General features: G+C 40.6%; 1 long non-coding RNA gene across 1 annotated transcript; it reads left to right on the top strand.

Moving 5' to 3' along the window:
- The first annotated feature begins 573 nt into the window (after positions 1–573).
- Positions 574–5,285, top strand: LOC132356557 (uncharacterized). Its single transcript, XR_009499915.1, has 3 exons — positions 574–635; positions 1,283–1,429; positions 5,213–5,285. It is a non-coding gene; the product is annotated as an uncharacterized LOC132356557 (long non-coding RNA).
- The last annotated feature ends 839 nt before the right edge of the window (positions 5,286–6,124 follow it).

Genomic DNA, 6,124 nt, shown 5'->3' with positions numbered 1-6,124 from the left:
CAGTATATACTCTACACAAGATATAGCCTTCCTTGTATGCACTACACATGATGTAACCTTCATTGTATATTCCATGCAGGGTATAGCCTGCATACCATCCACGTGTGAGCCCCTGCTGGTCACTGCAGGACAGAGCTCTGCCTTGAATTCAGACCAAGTGATGGAACCCTGACACCTGCGCAACGCTTGCAAGTATCTCTCCTGAGAATCCTGCCCTCTTCGAGTACTAACTGCTGGCTACTTTTCCAAAGAGTAGTCCACACTGAACCACTACCGCCATCTTTTCCTGAGAGCTCTGTGGAGTGTCCTGACATCCACGCTTTGGACAACCTGGATAGCAGTACCATTCTGGGTCATTGGCCATGACTTCCGACACTGACCAATATCTAGTGCCTGGTCCAAGCCCCAGACTTTCCTCTTTTGCACTGTTTCCTACCTATATCCAATAGTCCCACCCAGATTGGATTAAGGGAAGAAGAGCTGGGCAACCACTCATCATACCGATCTGAAAAGGACATTAAAATATCACTGCAATAACTAGGAATTATAATGCCAATTAATTCAGGTTTCCATGGGGACTAATTAGATAACTGGTGAAATGTTAATTGGCCCAGCCTTCCACCGCATCCTCGAAGGTAAATTAAAATTAAAAATTATAAATTAAATACTTACATGTTGCAAGTACAAATCTAAGATAAATCAGATGCTAGTCCTCTGAAACTGGCATTCAAAATCTAAATTCCAAATCAGAAGAATGCATGTTATAATCTTGTTTGCTGAGCTTTCTTCACAGCTCGAAGTTAGCTTCAGATGGTAGAAGTGTATTATTAGGTAAATTTTTTGGAATATTTATTAATAGAAATATTAATTAAATAAGTTTCCAAATAAATTTATCACCAAATAAATGTCATAGAACAAATGTTGAGATGTTAAAAAAAAACAAGTTGGAAAAATATGAAATTTTCTTCTATCTACACTGCCTGTAAGTCTGTCCAGTGTTGGTTTCACCGTGCCTCATAGTTAAGAAGTGTTTTCCAAGTTGAAGCCCAGATCTTCTGCTGTTCTGTCTAAAAATGCAGATTGCTGGCCTCAGTGTAGCTCTACTAAATCAGAAGGAAAAGACTAGGAATCTATATCTTAACAAGTAACCACAAGTAATTCTTATGCATACTCCTAATCTCAAGGGTTATTAAATGAATAACTGAAGGATTATTAAATGAGGGGGAAGAGGGATGAATGAATGAATGAATGATAGAACCTAAAATGCCACTTTTCTTTCTAGTGGAAAGATTTAAGTAGCATCCTTTCCCTCCGCCCTCCCATCCCCCTGCACTCAGAGTGGACCTCACTTTGAGGAGCCAAGGTTACTGAGCCGGGAGGAGTGACAGCTCTCATCAAGTAGCCAATGGACTCTCATCCATCTTTTCAGGTAATTAATTCTATTTACAGCTCCATTTAATACAGAAGACAGAAACCCTTGAGGGCATGGTTTTATAAGACATTGCAAAGCCTAACTGCAATTTTTTTACATTATTTTGCAAACAACTTTCCCTAAAAGGGTTTAGAAGTATTTAAAAGTAATAAAAAGGCAACTTAGCAACACTAACTTCTGGCTATGGAATTTTGCGAAGACACATCCAAGACTATGGAAACATGTTTAATTCCTAGGGATCTTGATATGGGGTAAAAGAGGCATGGTAAGTGCTGGGCCTAGAATTACAGATTTACATAAAATGAGAGCTAGACTAAAAGTAGCCAATATGTATACGATACTCAGTATGGACCAGGCAATATTCTGGGCACCGGGGAGGCCTTGGATCCTTTCTCCAGGTGTGGAATCTAAAGTGCGGGGAGGTTAACCTAACTCGCCCCATAGTCCCAGGGATGGTTAAGCCAGGCTGTAAATGGGGGTACTCTGCCCTTAACCACTGCACTGACTGTCCCTCAGAGAGTCACATCTTTTCCAAATAGAGAAAGTGAATCCAAGAAATGCAGTGGAGTCCAGGGTCACATGGCCAGGGAGCAGCTGATCTCACTTGACCTTGGGCATCCCGGTCAATTTCTCTGGCTCTACAGCTCAGTGCCAGTCAACCATAGAAAGACAGAATTCCAGAGCCAGAAGGAAAAGCCTGGAGCTCACCTCCACCCCAAGGAGGTAGACAGCCCTCACCTTTAAACTTGTCCTGAATTTCCCAAGGCATCTGTCAAAACTGACCCTTTGGTTGCTTCTATCTAGCATTGGATCGACTTTTTCTCTTTGGCTTGGAAACACTGTCCATTAGGTCCTTTTCATGTATGTGGGAAACGTCCTCTAAATAAGAGACTAGAAAGCTCTGAGGTTGGGACTGTCTGCTGAGCTCTCTTGCCCTCTTCTCAGGCTAGTCAGCTCCTGCAGGGGGGAAGGGCTTTGCTTCCTGTCTGCTCCTGCACACTTGGGAGGGAGGTTCTCTCCATGCCAGCACCATGGGGCAAGCCTGCCAGGTGGGGGACTGCCAGCCAGCAGGGCCAGGCTTGCAAGTCCCCATAGCTCCCAGAAGTCTAGCAAACTCAGATGCTTTCTCCCCCTGCATGTTTGTTCTTTCACTTTCCATTTGGTAGAATGAGATCCCCATACTTTCAGTTAGATTTGACCTTAATATTCTTTGAGCTTTTGCTAAGGTCCTCCTATAAGATTGTCAAGCTTAATTTATTACAGCTAGTAGGGAAGTCACCAAAAACAGTCTCACCAAACATTTCTTTCTTTTCTTCTCTTTCTTTCTTTTCCTCTTTCTTTCTTTCTTTCTTTTTCTTTCTTTCTTTCTCTCTTTCTTCCTTCCTTCCTTCCTTCGTTTCTTTCTTTCTTTCTTTCTTTCTTTCTTTCTTTCTTTCTTTCTTTCTTTCTTTCTTTCTTTCTCCCTCTCTCTCTCTCTTTCCTTCTTTCTTTTTCACACTGCGTGGCATGCAGGAATCTTAATTCCTCAATCACGGATCAACCCATGCCCCTGCAATGGAAGTGCGGAGTCCTAATCACTGGACTGTCAGGGAAGTCCATCATCAAACATTTCTTCATTCCAAGAGAAACCATGTAGCCTATTAACCATAGCTGATTATTTGTGTCATAAAAGGATTCCAAACACTTTGACAATCTATGAAGTATGTATTACTTTAGGTCCAATCCCATTGCTAAGAACGCCAAAGCCCTTTTCATACTCTTTAGTGAATTTTGTTGAGCGGAGGAGGTTGCTTTAAAAATAAGGAGCTGTCCAACGGAGCTTAGAAATCGTTTGGTTATGTAGAAATTTTCATGGCCACAGCTATCCAAATTCAAGAACACCTCTTTGATATGCAAATGCATTTAGTTCATTCCAGCCTATACTTTGGCCTTTCCAGGGAGAAATTCTTCTCTTTGTCTCTCCTCACTCACTTCCTTGGGTCATCTTGTCCAACAATGACCTCACTGTACACTTGTGTGACATGTAACTTCCACGTGCCAATAACTTCCAAATATATATCTTTACTCCAAACCCTTTCCTTAGCTTCAAACTGTCTATTTGACATCTTTACATAGATATGCCTCATGCCCTTCAACACTGATCTTCTGCCCAAACCCATTTATCCTGCTTCATTTCTGATCCTGGTGAATCTACCTTATCACCCAGTTCAGTAAACCTGAGAATCGTAATGATCACCCCCTCCACTTCCCCACACCCAAACAATTCCTACCTGTATTGAGTAATGTTGACTGCTTACTACACACCCACTTTTGCCTCCCCCATTCCTAGAAAACTCTGATTTTGTTCAGCTTTCTCCCCTCTTCTCCCCTCAACACAATCCACTTGCTTCTTGGGAAGTGAATCCCACCATCAACTTCAGGGAAATCCTAATTGGTTTGACAGTAATCCTATCCCCCTTGTCAGTGGTTGATTTAGGGATGGGCACGTGACCCAATCATGTGAGAATCAAGGAGATGTTTATTAGGAGCTTTCAGGAAAGTCTGTTCCTGTTTGCTGGGCAAGCTTCTGGAAATGATCCTCTCTCTGGATGATTTCATACATGGATAGATAATAGGTCTAGAATTGCTGTAACCATATTGCTCTCATCATGAGAATAAAATCAACACAAAGAAGTGAGCATACAGGGAGTGGGAAGGGTAAGCTGGAACCAAGTGAGAGAGTGGTATGGACATATATACACTACCAAATGTAAAATAGATAACTAGTGGGAAGCAGCCGCATAGCACAGGGAGATCAGCTCGGTGATTTGTGACCACCTAGAGGGGTGGGATAGGGAGGTTGGGAGGGAGACACAACAGGGAGGAGATATGGGGATGTGTGTATGTGTATAGCTGATTCACTTTGCTCTAAAGCAGAAACTGACACACCATTGTAAAGCAATTGTATTCCAATAAAGATGTTAAAAAAAATTTAAAAAAGAAGTGAGCATAGAAAATAAAGTGGACACACAGAGTAGGAATCACTGTAAGCAACTCCTGAAGTCTACCTTCTTTCTGGATTTAATATCTCATTAGCATACAACTGTTGAGGCTAGTTTGTGCTGTTTATTTTCCTATTATTTGCTGCAAAAAAGCTCCTTAAATGATCCATCAAGTCTCACCAATATCTAATATCTATCCCCCCATCACTGTCTCCACGGCCACTGTCTTAGTTCCAGCTTTCATCATTTCTCACTTGGATTAATAGAACATCTTCCCAACTGGTGTTTCTGCCTCAATCTATAGCAATCCATCCTCTGCAGCTGCCAGAGTGATCATTCTAACAAAAAAACCCCAAAAAACAAAAAACAATCTGCTTATCTCAGACTCCAGCTAAAAAAAAATCTCTTCAGATTTATCCTTTTTCAACCACCACTTAATGCAAAACGACCTTATGGTTTACACTAATTTGGAAAGCACTAAAAAAGGGTGGGATTAGAGAAAGAAGGAACCAGCATTCTTCAAGGTCAAGACAGAGGCTTAGACAGAAACCCCAGAGACGTGAAGGTAAAGTAGCCTCTTGGAATGAGTCTGGTCCAGCTTGAGTAAGTCTCTCAACTGACTGTGTGGGCAGATGCTAAGGCATGTGGACCCAACAGGTCTTTTTTAAGGTCAAGGTCAAGGTCAAGGCATGTTCCAATTACAATGTGATGGTTTATCAACATCCTGGAAGAGCTAGGAGCTGCTCTGCCAATGCTAAAGACATAGGAAGTATTTAGCTCCCTCTTTCTTCCCCACCAGCTTGCCAGAAGTGGACGACACAAACCCAATCATCCAGAAGGCTAGAGAAATACCAGGGTAGAAGTTATACAAGTTACACAAATGACTGAAGTCAATCATTTCATCAAATGAATGCTCTATAGCAACCTGAGTGCCTTTTACAGCCTAGCAAATTAGCAAAACTTTTAAAAATAAATAAGTAAATAGTGCTGCAATGAACATTGTTATACATGTCTCTTTTTGAATTATGGTTTTCTCAGGATATATGCTCAGTAGTGGGATTGCTGGGTCATATGGTAGTTCTATTTTTAGTTTTGCACAGGGAGATCAGCTCGGTGCCTTGTGACCACCTAGAGGAGTGGGATAGGGAGGGTGGGAGGGCGACGCAAGAGGGAGGGGATATGGGAATATATGTATACATACAGCTGATTCACTTAGTTATACAGCAGAAATTAACACAACATTGTAAAGCAACTATACGCCAATAATGATGCTAAAAAGATAAAAATAAATAAAAATTCAAAATAAATAAATAAATAAGTAAAAGACAAGATGGTGAGACTTCTGGAAAACTGGCAAATGCATATACTGTAGGTGGCATTGCAAATTAGTATGTCCCTTTTGGAAATCAATATAATAAGGTACAGCATGCACCATAAATGTGTTCACATCTTATGTCCAAACATGACATTTTTTCCTAAGGAAACAATTCCATAAAAGCAAAAATAATTAAGAAAGCATAAATATATTCATGGCAGCAATGTATAATAGCAACACAATTAAGAGAGAGAAATTGTTACATTAAATTATAGTGCATCAAGGTGATAAAACATTACATTTTATTTAAAATAAGAAGTTAAAACTAGAAATAAGGGGAAATTATTATGTATTAAATTTTTAAAAAGCAAAATTGTGAAAGGGCAAATTCAGGAT

The sequence above is a fragment of the Balaenoptera ricei genome, chromosome 21, assembly GCF_028023285.1.
Source record: "Balaenoptera ricei isolate mBalRic1 chromosome 21, mBalRic1.hap2, whole genome shotgun sequence".
Taxonomy (NCBI): Eukaryota; Metazoa; Chordata; class Mammalia; order Artiodactyla; family Balaenopteridae; genus Balaenoptera; species Balaenoptera ricei.
Note: the sequence above shows the minus strand (reverse complement) of the source record. Positions and strands in the feature narration are given on the sequence as shown.